The sequence below is a fragment of the Falco punctatus genome (assembly GCF_963210335.1).
Source record: "Falco punctatus genome assembly, chromosome: 3".
Taxonomy (NCBI): Eukaryota; Metazoa; Chordata; class Aves; order Falconiformes; family Falconidae; genus Falco; species Falco punctatus.
Window position 1 is genome coordinate 44,390,844 of NC_137582.1, and position 21,596 is coordinate 44,412,439.

The window sequence follows — 21,596 nt, forward strand, 5'->3', positions numbered from 1 at the left end:
TGTGGGTCTGTCTGCATATTGAAAATACAATTTGCAGTGTGGGTGCCTTACAGTGGATTTCAGATCTCAGGTTGTGACTGCTGGTCTGGAAAAGTTTTGTTGCTTGCCTTCTTTCAAGAAGATCACCATTTCTTTCAGAGATCTGCCCCCTCATACATATTTCATAAAAACTGCTGCCATGAAAACCATATTTCACCTACCCAAAACGTTTAATACTATTTTAAAATCTAGTTTTAAACTACAGGAGAAGGATTTTAAATCTTAAGAAAGTCCAGATGAAAACCTTTTGCCTAACTCTTTTTGCTCAGTAAGGAACAAACAAAACCTTGATATAATTGTGCAAGCCAAATACTTCAAGTTCTCAATTCTAGATAAAAAAAGATGTAGCTTAGAACTTGTCTTGACAAAAGTCTAACCCAGAACCTATGAAAGACAATAGAAGTCCTTCAAAGTGTTTTCTAAGCAGGCAGAGCTGTTACCCGTTGGATCCAGCACTTAAGCTTTTTTGAATAATTATTGGCGCTCTGGCCAATGAGCAATTGCACAGAAATTTAATTAATCCCCTATTATATTTCAGATATTTTCTTTTCAAACTGTTTTCCAACACTGAATTAATGAATGAGAGTACCAATATTATTTTTATTACACAGAATCTGTTTCTCAGTCCTTTAAAATATTTCTCCCTTTTTAGTTACACCTTTTCCCTCCCCTTTTTTGTTTTTAAGTTTTGTTCTTAGCAGGGTTGCTTTTTCAATAGAATCACAGAATCATGGAAGATATTAGTCAGATAACAGAACTGGGTTCCAGCTCATGCTGTAAACCAATTCTATCTATGATCTACAATAATGACAATTATCCTTGTGCTTAGTTTTTGCTGTATTCATTACTACTTATCTCCTCCTCCACTCAAGCGTTTTTTGCTTTGTTAGACTTTCTTCCTCTAGGCAAAACCTTCATATATCAAAACTCTTTAAGACTTACCAATGCTACACAGCTAATATAACCGAATGTAACACAGCTGCCGGAATAAGGCATAAGACTAATTTTCTTCTTAACATGCAATGTTAACATGCAGTGGCTCATCTTCCAGTGTCTATCCCAAACTGTTGATTCAAATACTGCGAAGAGGGCCAAAATACATTTATTTAGCAGGGTTTGTTACAGTCATTTCACATTTTCTTCTGTGGATTCCATCTTTCTTTTTTTATTCAGTTTCATTAAGAAAAACAACTGTGCTTCAATTTTCATAGAGCACAGAGATTTGAATTAAAGTGGGTTCCTGAAAATGTTTCGTTTGCAGTAAGTAACTCTTCATTACTGCTATTAAAATGGCAAGTGTCAAAAATGCCCTTTTCTTACACAGTTCCGCTTGTCTTTTCATTATATCCTGCTTTTATTTTTATTCTATATTAATTTGCTTTACATGAAAACTACCTTTTCACTTACTTCTAAATTTATACAGTGCCTAGTCTTGGTTGGCTCACAGTTGGAAGCATTCATTCAATTGCCTATGGTGAAGAGACCAGCAGGTCAGGTGCTCCCGCGCTGATCTGTTGACTAGTTTCTGTAGCAGTCTATTGGAGCTAAACAAGAGGTTAGGCAATGGAAATGACAGGAGAGCAGCTCTGCTTCTGCACTCATTCAGGCTTGACCCTCTCTTCTGCGACCATTAGAATGTGTCCTCATTAGTGTCAGTTATAAAGAGCAAAAATTTGTGTATGTTAAAACACATAGTGAAAGTTCCAGCGTACTTTATGTGAGTTGCAAAGTAGCCATTGCTGTTCAGAAATTTCAGTTCTCACATACATGAGCCAAACATAGACTAGCACTCAATATTTAATTTCTAAGTTATTGAGGAATGCAAAATGCCTCCCCCCCTCAAAAAATATGCTTTCTAGTTTTTAGATTGTCTAATAGTGGTCTGAAAAGAGGATATAATTAGGAAAAAAACATCTCTATTTCTCTGGAAAAAAAGAAGTCAAAAAGAAAAAAGGATATGCATAGCATCTACAGCGGATTGTATCCTTTGCCTGGTGTATCCTTATCTTCTCATGAAGAGAATTCATGAGTGAAAGCAGCTTCTATTGGAATGTCAGTATCGATGTCAGTTCATGGGAGACAACTTCAGCTGAATTTCCTTGTGGTGTTGCTGTAAATAGCTTGTGTTAATTGGCTTGTTGTGGTTTGAATTTTCTATTGTCTGAGCTAATTACAGGTTGGAAGCATAGCACAATGTAATGCATGTGAACTACTGATTTAACTGGTGTTTTATTCTTCTTGAGCCACAAAGCCAGAATCTAGTTTTCTTTTCAGATGGAGGGATTCTCAAAGGAATACTTACCCCGTGGTAGGCTGTAGCTCCAGTTCTGTGGGGGGAAGAAGGAGACATGCCTTGATACTTTTACACACAGATCTCACCTTGGATCACAAATGCTTTGTTGGATCATGTCCAGAATGTTTAAGGTGCAGGTTGAAGCTGCTATGTGCAAAGTGAGCCAGGAAATTGCAGAACATTAAACTTCACAACTAAGAGATTGAAACACTTCCTGAAAGATAACTATTTTTTTCATTCATGCTGTACTGCAGCTTTCCAGTATGAGGTTAACATTTTCTTAACAATACTGATTTTTCAGATATGAAAGCATTTCTTTCTTACCACATAAGCACACAGGAATTTTTGCATTGACTTGGATGATGCAGGTTAAAGATCTGTGTGAGTTGCTTCAGCTTAAAGATGAAACTTCTGGCAATGGTGGGAATAAATTTATGAGCTCATATTCATATTTAAAAACTAATCCTAAAAGTGGTTTATTTAAAAATCACCAAAACCCTTTATGGTATAAACCATAAAGACAAGGATGATAATTACTGTGAGAAGTTGCTTTAATATTCTTTCTTGAGCAAAGTCGGGTTTTGTCTTTAATATACAAGATGATACAACAGTTTGGAATATGAAATACTTGCATATCAGCACATGTAGAGCTTTAGAATTTTTTGATCTGATATCATGACATTATCTCCCACCAAAACTCTACCCACAGTGGCATACCAAAACGCTGTTGCTGGCAAGACCCCCAGCAATCAGAAGGAAAAGAAAAAGAGCTACAAATAGGATATTCTTCCATCAATAAGTGAAGTAGTGTTTATTCCTATCTTAATCTCTTTGTGGATTCTCTTTTTCCCTTTTTTCTTTTTTTTTTTTTCTTTTTTCCTTTTGTTTCAGTGACTTAGAAAAAGCTTATTCCAATGTGTTTCTGAGAAAAGTTCTTTGTTTCTGTAAACTCTCTGATGGCACCTACACCTCTGTTCTGATAGAGCATTCATCTTTGTAGCAGGTCCGTTATCCTCATGTGCCACAATTATCACCCCACAGCTTTTGGGAGGCAGCTTTTCTAAAACCATGTCTCTGTGTTGTCTCTTCAGCTGGTGTGTATAAATTGGGACTTGGCTCTAAGCTATCTCCTACATATCACTCAATTTTCTTAAGCCAACGTGGCGCATGATCCCACTGTTCATATGCCTTGTCATCTCTCTTCCTCCATCTGTGTTACTATTTAATATAAAACATTCCAAACTTTTGTGGGATACACTTCCCTTCTTTACAAATTACAGAAGTAATTAAGACCTCTTTTTTATATAAGTTTTCCCTTATAATTTTTCTCTACCTCTATAAGTATTTGAGACAAAATTATCTTACAGAACTTTGATTTTTTGGTTCTATCCTCTGCATTATCACTTTTTTTTTTTTTTTTTAGTATGCTAAGTAAGAATTAAGTACAGTGAAAAATGACATTTTTCCTTCACATAGATCTCAAGTGAAGCTTAATGATCATTTCCAAATAATATAGCAAGGATTTGTAACAGTTCTGGATCTGCTTCTTTTTCTCTGAATTATGCTTTAGATCCTGTGTTAATTTCTTCTGACTGTTTTTATTTCTAAGGGCACCGTAATTATATCTTCCATCCTTGCATGTCAGAGTTATCATCTCACAGCTTGTATCCTTGGTTTTATTCTTTCTGATATAATCAATGAGCTCACATTTTGGATCTTGCAACTTTTTCATAGTCAAAGAAGATTCTATTTATTATAATACTTATTTCCTTTATGGAATCCTTTTTATGGACAAGGAATATACACAAAGTCCTGTTTCCCTGGACACAGTAGGAATTAGAAAAGAAGATGGTTTTATTTGCCAGATCTTTCAAAATTCTTTTCCATACACCCTTTGTTTTTTTCGTTTTCACTTTTCTGTCTTCCTTTTTGCCTTATACCACCTGTATGATATTAAAGTTGGAAACTAACACAAGCCTAACTTGCAATTCAATTAGCAGAAGGTGTATTTATAAGTGAATAAAAATTATTCAGCCATAAAGAAAAAATATCTTTTGTTTGATTTCATCAGCTAAGGTGCAGGCATAGCCTTGAAAAATATATTAAAAATTATATATTTTCTGTTGTATCAAAATCTGATTTATACAGAGTATATGTAAAGTGAAAGCAATTTATTGGTGCTAGAAATACTTTATGAACCATGTGGTGGGGTTTTTTTCTTTCCCACATGTGGTCATGAATAAAAATGAACCTACAAGCCAACCTCCATTGACTTTGCAATTGCATTATCTTTATTTAGAATGGTCACATTTTAACTAACTTAACAATTTTAACTAAATGTGTTTGTGAACAGAATTTCAGCTTGATCATAGACTTGTATTGTTATAGAAATAGGTAATCAAAATGAAATCCAGCTCACATTCCAAAATACGTTGTTTCTTCAGAAAAAAAGAAATCAAATTATTAAAGCCTATTTGTGCTACTGGAGAAGGTTGAGAAAAATTTCAATGATCCTTGCTTTCTGTTTAGCAAGAACACAATATTTCCATAGTTAGTGTGAAAAAAGACCTCTGCATTAAATCCAGAATAAATAAGCTAACTGAATGTAAAAGTTTCTGCAGTAAGAGTTATTTCAGTGTAATAGTTTTATGCTGGTCTCTCAGTACTCAGGGATTTAGTACTTTCTAACAGAATTGGCATAACAATCAGTGGAGTGAATGATGTCATTTCCCAAAAGGGCAATTCAGGTTCTCCTTTCCCAGATAGATATTGTATGCCCCAACTTTGTTCTTTATTAAACAGAGATATGTAAGCCTCAATAAGAGATTAATTTTGAACTTTCAAATAGACTTAACACTGAATTATGTAATTCTAAGGTTAAATCTTCTCTATCAGTTTGGTCTAGTTGAACAAAGAAGCTAAAAAGGACAATTAAGAAACCTAAAAAATCTCCTGCCTACCCCATCATTCTGCTTTGGCTTTATTCAGCTCTTCCTCCTCCCTTTCATTTCAATTCCTCTTTCTTTCTGTTTATGTCCATTCTGGTTTTCAGACAAATTCTTGGACCTTACAGTTGGTTTTTCGTTGAAGTGATACAGGAAGGTAGCTTTGAAGAATTTTCTTGGTAAATTTCATTATTTTATCCCTCTCTGAATCTATATTTACATTGTTGGCAAAGATGAGATTTAAGATATTAACACTAGTTGATGACTCATCTTAGTTGCAGTCCAAGAACAGTGATGATACTTCAGATTGTGTTGCCCTGTATGTTGAATTAAAAATGAAATGTCAAAGTGTGTGGTATATGTGGCCAGATTAGGAATTCAAATAGATATTTAACTATTTTATTTCTCTTTTGAAGGGTCTCAGAATACCACAGACAAGATCTATGGACAGATGTCAGGTTCCACAGTATCTTTATATGATCTGTAGATGCAGGTGCAAAACCTGTGGTGAAAGGAGCTGAACATTAAAAAGCTTCATTGTTACCATAGTACTTGTAATTGGTTTAATTTCATCAATTTCTTGGATGCTAATTTTATTTGTTTTAGCTTATCCTCCTTGGTCTGGATCAATCCTACTTAATATTAGTCTTTTCACCTCAAGATACACTTTTCCAAGAGCAGTAAGATGAATTATCCTTTGGAGGTAAATGTTTTTTCTACTTTAAATTTTGAGATATCTAAGACAACTCACTGTAACTAGGTGAAACTCCATTTGTTTCATTAAAGGACCATTACCCAGCTTTGTAATGCTATCACCCCATGCTCAGGAAAACAAAAATGGTACTCTGGAACCAGGTCAGTTCCTAAGATGAACATTAATTTCCAGGAAAATGCCTTTCTAGGGTGAATGTAATGTGCATCTATGAAAATATCTGTATGCCCTGCCCCCTGGATATAGGGTAATCACTACAGAGGCACATCTTCCATGTCAATAAAAGCTTTATTAAAGTCTGGTGTGTTCCTCAAAAAGATCAAAGCCTTAGCGTTTTTCCATCTTTTACTTTGAACTTCAAGAAACCACACTGAGTGGGGCACATGCAAATGCACATTTGCCCATACATCCACTCACACAGAAGGAGCATCAGCTTTGGATATGCTCACACTGAATGTAATGGCTGGGAACCACTACACTGAATAAAATTATTTTGCACCTGAAATTGCTTTGGTAGTTGGAGTTATGTGCACTCAAATATAGAAATACAAGCATGTGACTATTATTGATGCTGGTAATTATTCTCAAATGCTTGGTAACATCAGATGGTTATAAAATAACTGGTGGTTGCAGGCCTTCACTCTGTTTGTTTGCTAATCGCCAAGTTAATGAACTGTTTACTGTCAGGAAAGTATCAATGATTGCATAGCAAAAAGCAGAAATTGCAACAGTGGGCATGACGAGTGATGGAAAGCAGTAGGTGGATGTCCTGATAGCCTTTTGTAGCACTCATTTAAATTTCAATTGCCTTTTATGCATAGCTAGAATTGGCATATTCAGTTCATATAAACTCTTAATATAAAATTCTGGGGTTTTACTATGAGATTATTTATTTTAGTAGCAGAGTTTTCTTTCAATCTGTTATCAAGTGACAAATAGCTACTTGTGAGGTTGGGAGCTGGGTTTTGTTTAAAGGTAAAGGTGAAGAAGTGGAGAAAATTCAGAGAAATAATGCCATGCAACAATTTAGAGTAAGAGCAGAGAAGTTTTCAACCAGTCCATCCTAATTAACTATGGAGCTTACTGTAAGCTCCCTAACTGGGTTTCTTTTTCCCAGGTAGCTGCAGATTTTGAAACACAGGGCTAGCAAACAGGGATGCACATTTAGGATTTCAACAGTGTATGTTCAAGCTGCAGAGGGCTTCCTTCCCTAGATCTGATCCCATATATAACCTCTGATCTGAACATAGCTTTCAAAGACACGGTTGCCTCTTCTCACTGTTACTGGGAAAATGCCTGACTGTAGTACCAGGTTAGGGGTGGGCTAATATGAGGACAAAGGACCAAGCCATATAAGAATATCACTGTTATTCAGTTGTATCACAGCGCTTATGGAACAACAACACAAGGAAGAAAACATTGGGCTCCATTTGGTACCACCCTTGGAAGGGGATTGCAAGGCAATGGTTCAAGAGGAGGGTGAACATACCTGGTCTTTGAGCATTGTTACTTAGAGATCTAAATATGCACAGGTTTTTGCACACATGTTGGAAAACAAATTATTACCCCAAGAAGCTTCCATTTGAACTACTAATCTCAATTTATGGAAAAATAAGAGCAATAAATAAAGTACTGTGTATGTTCTTTATAAAATTTTGAGAATTTAGTATACATAAGAGGATGGTAAGGTGATTGTAAGTAGCTTTTAAAGAAAAAAAAAAGATCCTTATACCTGTATTTTTAGTCATTTTCAAAAGAAAGTAAAGCAAGAGATTTATTTCCTTTTTATTGGAAATATAATTTATTTTTATTATTTATTTTTATCTATATAACTATACAGTACAATAAATGGTAAAACTTTATTTTAAATCACACTTTAAGTTTTATTTTTAATGGTTGTTCTCTTTGTATTTTCTTCTCAATAAATACTACTGTATAATAAAGCTCCAGAACTCAGCATAAAATTGCAACTGAACTATAGTTATTATAGTGAAACCACTGTAATTATTCTGTAGTTTATTAAAACTATAGTAAATCAGTCCTAATAATAGTAAGACTACAGTAATCATATTGAATAATAGCTGCAAGTTATTATCTGTATATTTACTATACTATTATAATAATTACAGTTCAACCATAGGGTTTTATTTAATACAAAGTCTAAATTTACTATGGTAATTTTATTCTAGTTTCTTCCTTTGCATAATTCCTAGAATACAGTAAGTATAACTTCTGGTGTGAACTGTGAAAGCTTCATATCTATTTTAAAAAAATGTCATTAAAACTATTAATAATTAGACAATATATTTTAAAATTAATAAATATGAAATATTTTTAAATTTTAAAATATCTTCCTTTTGCTGTAGTACATGGAATTTTTGCAACAAGCTGAAACTAACTTGTGAGCCTGAAAGAGAAAGTAAATGATATGTTTAGAAACATTTGATAGATACATTTTCCCTAAAACTCTCCAAATATTTATTAAAGTGGCAGACAGGCAAAACAGCATTCTTCTACTATACTATCTCATGATAGTCATATAGAAGCTCCAAACAGTGAAATTACACCACTTTGGTAATAGTCTTGAAGACAGAAAACTGGATAGGTTCTGCATGTGTCCATGTGCAAGTACACATGAGGTTGTACATTGGTGCAAAAATATTGCAATGCCTGTGCTTTAATCGGGACACGAGAGAGTGATTTCACTTATTTTGAGAGCTGGATATATCTCTGTGTTGGCCATTCCAGTTTCACACATTCAGAGTCTCATGTCTCTCTGTAAGGCCATTCATTTTTCTAATCTTTAGCTTGCATATCCTTACAGTTCTTGCCAGAAGCCCACTGGCACTATTTTTGTCTATCCCCCTCTGTCCTCCAGTATTTCCTGCAGGTCCCCCTTTACAGGTTATTATTCAGAACACGCTGAAGCCACCCATAATGATGGATCTGATCAGACCAAAATCAGTTCTCAGTCTTTGAAGAGCTGTTGACACTTTCAGGAACAGCTGTTCCAGCTGGCGATGTAGAAAATAGTTCATCGCCGCCTCACTAAGCGTGATTCATACGAGTGTCCACCCACGACCTGTCTTGCACCAGCCCAGTGGTTAAGCCAGCAGGGCTGCACAGGTCTTCCCCACCTGAGCTTTGTGAGTTACATTTGTAAAAGCAAGAAGTCATTTAAAATTCCTGGGTTAGAGTCAGACTGTGTATGAGTTCTTCCATCTGAAGATGGATGGGGAAAACAAGCAAATAAAGCAGGGAGAAGTGGTTTCTAAATCACACAGTGGCCTAAGCACAGGCCATTTCATATCCTATGGGATGAAAGCAAGACCCTTTCTTGAAGTGGGACAAAATTCAGACAGAAACCTGCTCTACCTGAATGTTTTAGTTAAATCAGGAAGAATCAGGTGTTTGTTAAGGTATTCTATTTCTTCCACGTACATAACTTGCAATGTCACTCTACACAGCCGGTCTCCTAGCCTTTCATAGTGTAAATAGGGAACTTATGCTGCAATGAAAGGGAAAACAGTTTAAGCTTTCCCACCACAGGAAAACAAGAATTTTAAGGTTAACCAGTCACCATATTAATTCAGGATTTAGCCTTTAAGCTAGACTGGCAATGAGATTGCATGCTCGGTCACATGCAATTGGCATCACTTCCAGAGAGCCTAAATCTGACAGAAACGAAAGTAGCTGAATTCATCTCATGCACTTAGGAAGGTGATATCTCCAGTTTAGCAAATTGTAGTAAAAATAAGTTTCAGAACATCTCCCACAAACCTCTAATGTACATATCTATGTAAAAATAACACCCTTGACAGAGAAAAGTCTTTTTTCTATATTTTAATGAGTAAGAAAATGCATAATTTGCTAGATAGGAAACTTTTTCGCAGCTTGAGGGTTTGTGAGTTATTTGCAAACATAGGCAAATAACGAATAAAATAATCTCAACTGATAAATACATTTAACAAAAAATTGAAACAGTGTTCGTATCCTGATTTTCCTGTCATCCAAGTTCTCTTAGTTTAACTATTGAGTTGGTGGTTTTTTTTACTTAGCACAGAAAAAGCACTTTACAGGGGACATTTTGAAGTTTGTCTTTATCAAATTACGGGAATTTTAGTCAGCAGGTATATCGATGTGATAAACAGCTCCTGGGTAGAAATGCATGCTCATATGAAGGTAATCAACTCCAGCATCATGGGAAAGAAGAACAAGAAGTGGAGCTGTAGGGATTTCTGGCTCACAAAGAAGCAAGACGAAAATATGGCTAGGAACAGTCTGGGTGAGCCTATGAGAAAGAGTTCACTCTGCCATGACAAAAGAAATCACAGGGGAACATGATCTTTGCCAGCACAAAGAAATCTAGCAACAGGCAGGAGGTAAAAGTCAAGAACTGATGTGTATGGGGGGTCTAAAATAAATTTAAATCAGAAAGTGACAGGAGACTTCCCCTGAGAGGAAACCCTTGTTTTACGTTATCACAGAACAAGCAGAAACACAAATGAAGAGGGTATTGTTCGGTCTGCCAACTGGAGGCCAGTCACTGGAGCAGACTTAATCATTAAACAGGATCCTTCACCCATTGGTGGGCTCTGATGGACCAAATTCTCAAAACCCACCTCTGATTCTGTGATTGTGTTCAACCAAGGGTGTAGCTTGGCAAGACCAGCCAGATGCACAGGATAATATTAGGATGAAGATGATTTATTTATTAATTAGATAGCAGTAGCAGCCGTAAACCTCCACATAGACAAAAGCCTCTTTCTGCATAATCCTCTACAAGCACACAAGGACTCAGGGCTGGCCCTGAGGAGCACACAGCTTAAAAGTGGAAATCCTCTGGCCAGGTCACTAGTCATTAGGATTTGCTAGTTCACGGGACAGATACAAAAATGCAGGCATGAAAACAGAGATCAGATGCAGCTTTGTAAGAACGCATCTGTTAAAAGATGGCAGAATGAGCAGCTGCCCTCTGCTGCACTAAACAAATAGGAGTTTTTTTCCTTCTGCGTGTTTCATTTCCCTTTCACATCTGCAGCTGTACACGGGATCGGGGTTTGACACCTGGTACTCTTGGAGCACTGCCACAGCCCATTCTTCCCGTAGGTGAGTCAACAATATCCAGTCCCTACTCATGCCAGCAGTATTAACTTGCCTGAGCTAGAAGTTGTTCCTTGCTAAAACAGTAATGCATGGGAAATGCTGAAGACTGCAATGTATACCCCTGAATGCCCAAGCAGCAGGCAGCTGAGTGGCTGTGCCATGGCACTGTCCTTCCAGCAGAATAAAACCACCATTTAAATGGTGTTCATACCTACCTGGGCTGCCGTGCAAAGGTGCTCATTCAATATACTGTAGTCCTCCTTTCTGAATTTGGGGAAGGTCTTGTAAACAGGTAGGTTAGCGTGCAGTAAGGCAGTGCCTAGTTTATAAAATACTCTGCACTAACTCTCTGAACAAAGTGTGTTGAACTATATGGGCAGGCCCTGTCCTGGTTTCAGCTGGGATGGAGTTAACTTTCTTCTTAGTAGCTAGTACAGTGCTGTGTTTTGGCTCTTATGTGAGAACAATGTTGAAAGCATACTAATGTTTTCAGTTGCTGCTGGGTAATGTTTATGCTAAGTTAACGATTTTTCTGTTTCTTGGGCTCTGCCAGCCAGAGGGCTGGAGGGGCACAAAAGACTGGGAAAGAACACAGCCATGTCAGCTGACCTGAGCCAGCCAAAGAGGTATTCCATACCATGGGACATCGTGCTTGGTATATAAACTTGGAGGTTTAGCTGTGGGGGGATCATGACTCAGGGACTTGCTAGACATCAGTCAGCAGGCTACATATACCCAGTAGTTATACTGTGCATCACTTGTTTTCCTTTCTCCCTTTTCCTTTGGATTTTATCCTTTCCCTCACCTTTTCTTTATAACTGTTGTTATAATTGTTATTGTTATTGTTATTATTGTTATTGTTGTTGTTCTTACCTTCTTCATTCTGTTTAAATTATTAAATTGTTCTTATCTCAACCCTCGAGTTTTACATTCCTTTCAGATTCTGCTCCCCACCCTTCTGGGTGGGGAAGGAGTGAGCAAGAGGCTGTGTGGTTACCTGCTGGGGTTAAATCACGACAGGGCCTTAATTTACCTCTTAATTTACTGAACATATTAAAAGAAGAACGCTCAATGTGGCATGAAGAATGTCAAGGAAAGAGACTGGAATAACTGGAGATTCCCCTGTCACTTTAGCATTTCTGTTAGTGGTCCCCCAGCCTGGGCTTATGTTTCCCTTCCTGAGGAGCCTCAACAGATGGAAAAGAGCCAGTGACCCTCTGCACAGGCAGCAGGAGAAAGGAAGAAGGAAGAAACTGATTTTCCCGCTTCAGAATGACAGAATGTCAGCAATAAATCACATTTCTCTTTCTCAAAAAAGAAAAAAAAAAAGAAAAAGAAAAAGAAACAAAAAAAATTTACAGTGCAGCCTGGATATCATATTTTCTAGAAAGCCTTTGAAAATGTTTTATCACATCAGTGTTAACAGGCAAGTCTTTTTACATGGGAATGTAACAACGGCTGTTCTGGGTTAGATGACGGGTTTATCTAACTCAGGTATCTTGTCTTTAACAGTGGCCAATAGCAAACGCCTGGGGAGGAATAGAAGAGCAAGACATGCCGTGATGCTCCCTGGGTATATGCTTTCAGCCACCAGAAATCCACAGCTCAGGGACATACTGACCCAGAGGTGTTATCTCTATGTTTAGTAGCCTTTGATAGATTTTCTTCCATGAATTTGTCTAATAGCTTTCTGAACCCCTGTCAGCTTCTGGCATTTTAGTACTAGCACAGCAGTAAGAGTGAAAGGGAAACCAGATGTGAAAAACGTTTTGATAAAAAGTCTCGTCTTTTTAGCAGAGACAAGAACTTGAAGACGGAGTGACAAAGACAGGCAGCCGCATGTTCAAAACAAGAGGTTTTAACTTAACAGTTTGTGGGCTGCCCCTGAATCCCAGGCTGCTCCACAGGACCCCTGGGAAGCCAAGTCTTTAGGACTGAATCAACAGACAATATGCAATTGTTACTGTAACTGAGTCGCAAGCAAGAACAACAATGTAAAAACCACATGCACATCAGGCCAAACTGTGAAAGCAGAGGGATTTCTTAGGAAAAACAGATTTCCTTGAACTTACATAGGGAACAGAGCGCATTTCAGATAAATGCCTTTTTATATGGGCACTAAGTTCAATCCTAAGGTTTTGATGTCTGGCAATTGTGTGCCTGCTGTATCACATCCACTTTCTCCCCTTCTGAAATGAATTTTTTAAACAAATTACTCATTAGGGCAAAACTTGCCTTCTGCAAAAGGACTACATCAAGCCAAATTCACCCTTCCAGTAAAACTTGGGCCTTCAAAGAAGAGGATTAGGAAACATTTAAACATAGTTAAATGCTTCTGCACAGCCTCTCTGGCATGCACAGGAATGATCAAATGAGTCCCCTGATCCACAACAAATGTTCTAACATCTCTGCCTCAAATATAATATACCTGTAGGTCTCGCTCATCTACAAATAGCTTATCCTTTAAATGAAGTGCTGGGCATCTGATTATTTTTTTAACCAATGCAGGGCTACACACAGTTCTAAATGCCCCTGAAATGACTACAACAGAACTGTAATTCCTTTTTTACCCATAAATCAAATAACCAACAAGAACAACAACAACGTTCCACAGGACACTGAGAACACAAATCCTGTAATGCTGAGCCGTTGCATTTGAAACCACTAGAAATTTGCTTTGCTGTTGAAAAGGTAGAGTTAGGACTAGACCAGGAGCACTGGTGAGCATATTTCTAAAATGAGAGTAAAGCAAAGAGAGAAATAAGACAGTGAGACAAGGGGAACACAGGAAACCTGAATATCCCCATATCATATTCAAAAAATAAATAATTCAGTTGAGCCCCACCATGTCATTTTCTCAGTGGATTTAGTGATCTCCCATACAATAACATGCCACAGTACATTCTGACCTGCATCAAAATCAACAGTCAGCCCACTTTATGAAATATTATCTTTGTTAGCTTTACCACTAACGAAAATACACTTTCAATTCTTCACATCCACATAGCACGTCTATTAAAGCAATCTGGGAAATTAGTTTGAGATAAACTGTACAGCAATTTTATTCATAGCCTCCCTGTATCTCACACTGTTAATCTGCATCACAGCTCACTAAATAGTGCCTAATGTTTATTGCATTTAACTGAATGTATACGATTCTGAGGGTACGCCAGGGACCGATTATCATAATTATACATGTTTCTATGGAAACCCACAAGTCTATCAGTTTTGATTCATTATATTGTTATACCTTCTAGCACTTTCTAATTATTAGGTGCCCATAAAAAAGTCTCAGTCTTGCTGTTACTATAGAAATGAGCTATAGACAGGCCTCAATTGTTAACTCTTGCAGGGCAAGAATGAAAAAAAGGAAGAAACGTAGCCCTGGATAGAGGGTAGCTGTTCAGATAAGATAAATCATAAACTACTTTAATCTGCAGTCTTAACTTTCTGTAATTGCTTCACTGAATTTACTCATTTGTTTGAAAAAAATATCCAGCTAGGAAAACAGAGGAAAAAAGTATAGCTGCTTGCACAGGTCTTGGAAATGGTATGTTATAGTAGTGCCCTGTGAATGCACCTCAGCAAGATTACAAGATTCCCTTGAATCATTAACAGACCATGCAAAACGCCATAATGTTAGGTCATTAGAAATCAATCAAAGCCTGTTAAACTCAACAGGAATGTTTGCACTCTTCTCAGTGGCCTTCAGCCCAAACCTGGACTGAAGTGCCACTGGGTGATTGCGTGGAGGCTTGGTTTGGGTGCTGGGATTACAACTGACTTCAGTGGTAAATCACAGAAACCCAACAATTCCTCAGGTCACTTCCATAAAGTAAGAATAAACCAGGAAAAAATGAATTACGGTGAAGTAATGAAAACACTTTATTGTGATAGTTATTTTAGTCTAAGTTAACACTATTAATTACTTTGTCATATAATATACACATTTTCCTCCTATTCCTGTATCTCCTATCACAGCCCTGTGAAACCTGAGAGGGACCAAGTGGTTTCACTGTTTCCCTAACCCTCCTTCTATTACAGTTTTCAATGAGAAGTGCCTTTTAATTTAGATCAGCAAAGCTCTCCCAAAGTGACAGCTCGTCCTTCACACTGCATATCTATTTATTTTGGAAGTCAACACACCATTCAATAACTTGAGAACAGGCCTGATTGCTATGCTAATAGTATTCAAAAATATGTCGACACCAATTGAAACAAGTAAACTAGGACTAATTCATAAAGTCAATAATAAAAGAGAGGGGGAAACATTCATACTTATACTTCTCTAGCTGAAATTTTACCTTTTAAGTTTTTGCCTTCTCAGAAAAATGGCCATAGCCTAGTTCACACACTCAAATTAAATTTTGTCTAATACTGCAATGTTCCTATATGGAGCTGGTTTTATTTGGTATCGTTAAAAAAAAAAAAAAAAAAAAGCAAGCAGAGAAACAATAACCCTGGATATTCATGTCTTTGTGCAATGGTCATGGTACAGCACTTTTCAGATCAATGTTATATACTTTTTCTTCTGAGTGAGAGGAAAAAGTTGAGAATTTACAACATATTCACATATTTTGAAATACGTGCATAGTGTATTTAGCTATAATCTACGCATTCAGTTCTAAATCAGACTTCCACAACGTCAATTAAAGCTAAATCACATTACATACAACAATGGAAGAGATGTACATTTGCAATTATATGTAAGAACTATCATCAAAGAAAGTGAACAGTGTCCTTCTATATAAAGGTCTTAGATTTATACTATATTTTCAAGAACCATTCTGTTCAACTCTTATTTTACTATTGCCATGGAGAAACTATATTTGGTGCTAAATGAGATCATAAGCAGCTAAGGAGAAAATTTAATCAGATAAATTTAAAAATCCACTACTTTCTATATTAATATGTAATTTATAACATAGAATATGCTCAGCTAGATTAAAATAAAAATCACACAGCAGAGAAAGTGTTTATTTACACAATTTAGCATTACCAAATAATATGACAACGTACAGGGCCAGATCCTCAGCCAAGTTAAATGGAGCTATGCCAATCCACAGAAGCTGAAGTTCTTGCATAATATCCAAATATTCAATTCAGTTTGCTAATGGCTATGTTGTATAATTGTCATGTACTACAGGTTACATTGTAACCATGACAGGGTATCCAACTGAACCCCACTAATGTGGGGAATGAACATGGCTGGCAGTTTGGCCACTCATACACCCCCTAACAGTGTAATATTTATTTGTTAGCTGACTTGAGCATTTCTTTCCCACTTGCTTTCGGTGAATAAAAGTCCTCCACAGGAATATACAGAATGTAAGAATCAGGTTCCACCTTGCAAGTGAAACTGGACCTCCCATGGCATTCCCAGTGACATTACCTATGTGTCAACAGGGCACAATATTGCTTTGGACACTATTGTGTCCAAATATTGTGTCTACTATTGGACAATTTGGACAATATTTGCAGTCATCTCCTACCTGCCTTTATTTTCAGAGTTTTAGCATGCTGGAAATGAATCTGCTAAAATTTATTTAAACAAATTAATTAACTAATCAATCAATTAATCGATGATCAAATTAATTATTAGCTATTAGGTAATTCATTATTCAGGAAATTGTCATTCAACATTTATTGTACACAGTCTACACAGTGCTACAGGATTATTTAATATTTTCTAGTTGAGATACATTGCTGAAAAAGCTTGTACTTAGTTATTTCTGCTCCATCTAAATATCAGATTCTTGTTAGAAACATAAAAGCTTTCCTCACATTTACATGAATGAGGAATACCTAATAACCAACACATATGTGGCACCAGAGACTGTTCATGTCATTGCTTTTTAAAGGAGTATTTTTGTGCCATCACAAATGAAAAGAAAATGCCTAGAATCTACACGAGAACTTATGTTTTATGAGACCTTCTTGGTTGTGAACTATTTCCTACATTCTTAATTAAAAAAAAACACCATAAAATCAGGTATACACACCTACAAGAACAAAGCAAGGGAAAAACAAGGGTAGAAACAAATTGCATAGATTAGTCATAAATGTTAGATTATCACAGGCACTGAGAGTTATACAGAACACTCAACAGAATACTTACTCTTTTCCAAAGGTGTTGAGTTTACAGACACAAGGTTTAAAGTTGTTTATAGAAGTCAGCTGAGGTCAACTGAAGCTACTCATCTGAAATTGCTTTAGCAAAGATTTTTGCCTATGAATATGGATGTTATTTTGTACAAAGTACTTTACCAACCACAGGAATATTAGTATGAGCATACTCTCGTCAGTTCAAGTCTTTATCTTCAGTAGCTGGTTGAATTGCTTTTGTACTGCAGCCTCCTCTGGGCAGGAACCTTGTATGCTGGGATGTCAATAAAGACCATGACATGACTTTCCCTCTCCCCCTTACCAGCTGCATTAAACAAAGCTCTAAAGATGATACAGACTTGTTTGGGTTTTTTATGGTGGTTTTTAGTTTTTTGGGGGTGGGGGGTGGGGTGGGGGGGTGAGGCGGGGGGAGGGGAAGGAATTGTGTTTTACTTTTTGTCTGGGTCATTATTCAAAAAGAGATTTAGAGAAGCTAGACTTCAAAGGTTTTTTTTTTCCTTAGGTGTATGGATTCTGTTCAGCTCTTATTTTACAGTATTCATAATTTGCAAGGATTTCATAATCAAAAAATGGAAAATTACAGTTAAAGAATGAAGTCCTCTCCCATGAAAAGACATCTGGATCTGAAATTAAAGTTCAAAATTTCACCTTTTTAAAATCTTGTGATATGTCATTGATTAAGTTATTATTAATTTTTATTTTCTCTGGGCAGCTGTTGTCTTGACCTGGAGCTTCAGAATATGAAAGTTTTCCCTCTACTGTTCTTCTAGAGCTTGCCTGAACACCTAACTGAAGCTTCAGTGTCTTTGTCAACAAATTCTTTAGTTCTGCCAGTTTTCTGATAATTCGGCTCCTCTTCAAATGTATTTTATGGCAATACAAAGCAAAAGAAATTCAGCCAAAACTACATAGACTGTAAATGGGATTTTTAAACCCATGAACACCGAGAATTTCCTAAACATGTCACTTATAGGAACACCAGTATTTATGTCAGTTTATGTTAATGGTTTTTCTGAAAAATATGTGGTTTTTTACTTAGAATTATCCAGTGCATTTGTGCTGAAGTACAGCACTTGCGCCAACACTGGTGGTTGGATAAAAGTGTGAAAATTCATCAGTTACTTCAGTTTTATAATGAGATTCAAGGAAAAGGGAACAAAATTAAATTCCAAGATCTAACTGTTATTACAGTAACTAAATAAAGGCAGGCAATTTACACAAGTCTTACATCTCACTGTAACTGGCAATTGACTCAAGTTGTAATGGCAAGGGCCATGGTTTTTTTGAGGCAGATTTGTCTGTGCACAAGAAGACCTCTGTGCACAGAGATGTTTGCATGAGGCTAACATCATCCTTTTCTTTTATGCTGTATGTTAAAAAAAAATGTGTAACTGAACTGTGTCTCCTGCTTCTGCTACGAGCAAGGAGCCACAGTTTGAGGACAGCCAAAGGGAGACGAGGGTTTACGATGCTCAAATATCTCACCTGTCTCTATGTGTGTAGGGGGGTGAGGGGTTGTGTGTAAGCACACATGCACTCATGTGATGAGTGAAATTTTCCATTTTAGAGCTGTTGGATGACATTTGCCCACTGACAACGACCGGGCATCAAAAGTGGGAGACATATATGTCATATCGGAGCTTTGCACTCCAGATTTGATTTAACTCTGAGCCTTTAAAACTAAAAATGTATTAAAAGTGGAAGAAAGTGTGAATAAGGATTTGTACAGCATTTGTTAAAGTTGTTAAGAGTTATACTATTCTCACCCTATGTCACGTCAAACATCCAAATGAGATTCAATCCCCACCCTTGAAGAGGAGACTCCTCCTATGAAGCTAAGGCTAAAGGACAGGCACCTGAGAGGAAGACAAACAGTCCTCACCAAAAATGCTGGCTGCTTTTTAAGGGGAAGATAGAAAATCTTGCATTTTGTGCAAGCAAACCAAAGATGGGGACTGCACCTCACTGGCAGAAACCTTTGGTAGGTCTAAATTGTGCCCATAGGTTCATGCTCCCTCTCCAGTATGTTGCCCTCTTTTTTAAGGGTCATCTGCACCTGCCCCACTGCCCCTCTTCTCTCTTGTCTGTGTCTTTACCACATGCATGTTTCTGTGTTTAAGTCTCTTTTTCCCTGAGCTCCTGGCGCTCTTTGAGGGCCCAAGGCTAACTGCTCCTTTCTAAGCCCTCTGTTGTCTGCCACATACCAAACTCCTTCTCCTACAAGCCCTACAGATCTCTTTCTGCCTTTGTTTCTAGCAGTAAGTCTACTTATCTCATTCCTCCAAGTCTCTCTCTCTCTCTCTCTCTCCCACATGGCTTTCATTCAGGCTGTTCTTTGCTTTAGGCCTCATTCTTGCAGTGGGGTCCCTCTGTCTAATCAGCCGTGCTGCTCATTACATTCAAGAGGCCTTTGCTATCTGTTTGGGTTTTTATAAGGTCTCCTGTCACCATGGTATCTTAGTGTATTCTCACAACTGTGTCCACTTGGTATTTTTTGTATATTCATACATATGTGCGTATTATAATATTTGGTACAAACAAGCAAGAGGGTTTTGCTTAGAATATTTACTCTTCTAGACCCTCCTCAGTTTATTGTGGTTGTAAAGATAAATCTCTGCCATTCAACCACGCATTTTGAATCTTCATTAATGTCATTTCCTCATTTCTGTTCTTCTTGTCATCAACATTCATCTGTCCTCAGCCAGGAATTAAGAGAGACAGAGCATTTTAGAATGAAGGAATTGTAAAACTATTAATTATAGCAGCAGGCAGAATGGCAGCATAATTAATAAAGGGGCTCAAGCAAAATATTTAAAATAATTTTTATTCAAAAATTTGGTCTTTCTTGTTTTAACAAAACACTCTACAGGAGTGCCGCTTTACCTCGGATTATTATTATTGCTTCTCACATGGATTTACATCTTCTGTGCCCATCCCCTTGCCCTCCTCCCCTTGATTCCTTCCTTTTTGCTCTGCAACCATGGCAACTCTTTGCCCATACTGAAGGCTGGACATTCAACCACTCTCAGAGATATCATTAGGGGTGCTCCACTGCATCAGCAGGTAAAGATGGGGAGAGTAGGAAGCTCACATCTGCACATCTTTCCCTTCTATGTCCGTGTACATCTGTTTTACCAAATTCTGCTGTCCCAGGAAGAATGAAAGGGAAAAGATATTTTCCTTACCCCCTTCTACTCTCTCTCTTCTTCCTTCCTCAGGGCCCAGAGTATTTGGCTTGTGAAAATTCTTTAGGCTGGTTCAAAATTTAGTTATGCAATGAGTGCCAGTCAAAAGAGAATTACTTCTTTGGCTCATGTAATTTCTAAGGAAAGATAAAAGACAATCGTTAGCTTAAAAGGGGTTGTGTTTCTGAAAGAATCAATGCAACTTTTCACTGAAGGATCTTTAAATAATTTCTATGCAATTAACTAAGTCTCACAACACTGCCCCGGAGCTGATGTTATTGTACAGATGGAGAAACTAAAGGAGATTAAGTGACTTATACATTGTTATGTAAATCTGTGCCAGAGCCAGTCACAGAACCCAATAATTTTCTTTAAAGTCATGTGACATTGTATTTACATTTGTAAATTTAGCATTCTTCTGCAGGACTCCCATTCATGAAGTTCAGTTTAAGATTTTACTGCTCTTCTTTGAGAAATTTTCTTCCTATTCAATATGGAACTTAAGCATGTACTTGTCTTCAATCATGGCAGTTGGCCTGGTTAGGAGATTTTTGTTCAGATTTTTCCAACAAAACATTTGGTTTAAAGAAAACTTCTCTATCTTTCAGAAAAAAAATAGATTTTGTCAAAATTTTCCCATGAAACATTGACTTTTAAAGTTTAATAGATTAACATTTCTCAAAGTAAAACCCAAATAAATCTTTCAGAACATCTAAGCAGAGATATTGATTTTTTTTTTTTTAGCACATGATGGTCTACCTAGTTAACTTTATTTTTCTTACTTTGGTCTTATGCACCAACAAAGAGCGAAGGACTCCGTTCTGCGCTAGTAGCCAATGCACTGACCAAAAGGCAACATCTAATGCCCCTACTGTGTATGAGATAAAAACCAATTGATTTCAATATGCCAAATGCTAAGTCAGAAAGAACTGAGGGGGTTGAACATTTTTGAGGAAGTGTTCAGCACCGAGCAGAATTAGAAATAAATCAGCATATGATGTGATTGTTTGATACATTGTACTATTTGAAGTTATCACCTAAGGTGCTTTGAATTTCATATTTAGCAAATTGTTGGATGTACAGAAATGCAGCGTGAAACTCCTATACATCCTTCTAAATATTTATTAAAAATAAATGCTCTTATTCAGCTGATTCATTATTGACTATATTTTCCAATTAACAGTCTTTAT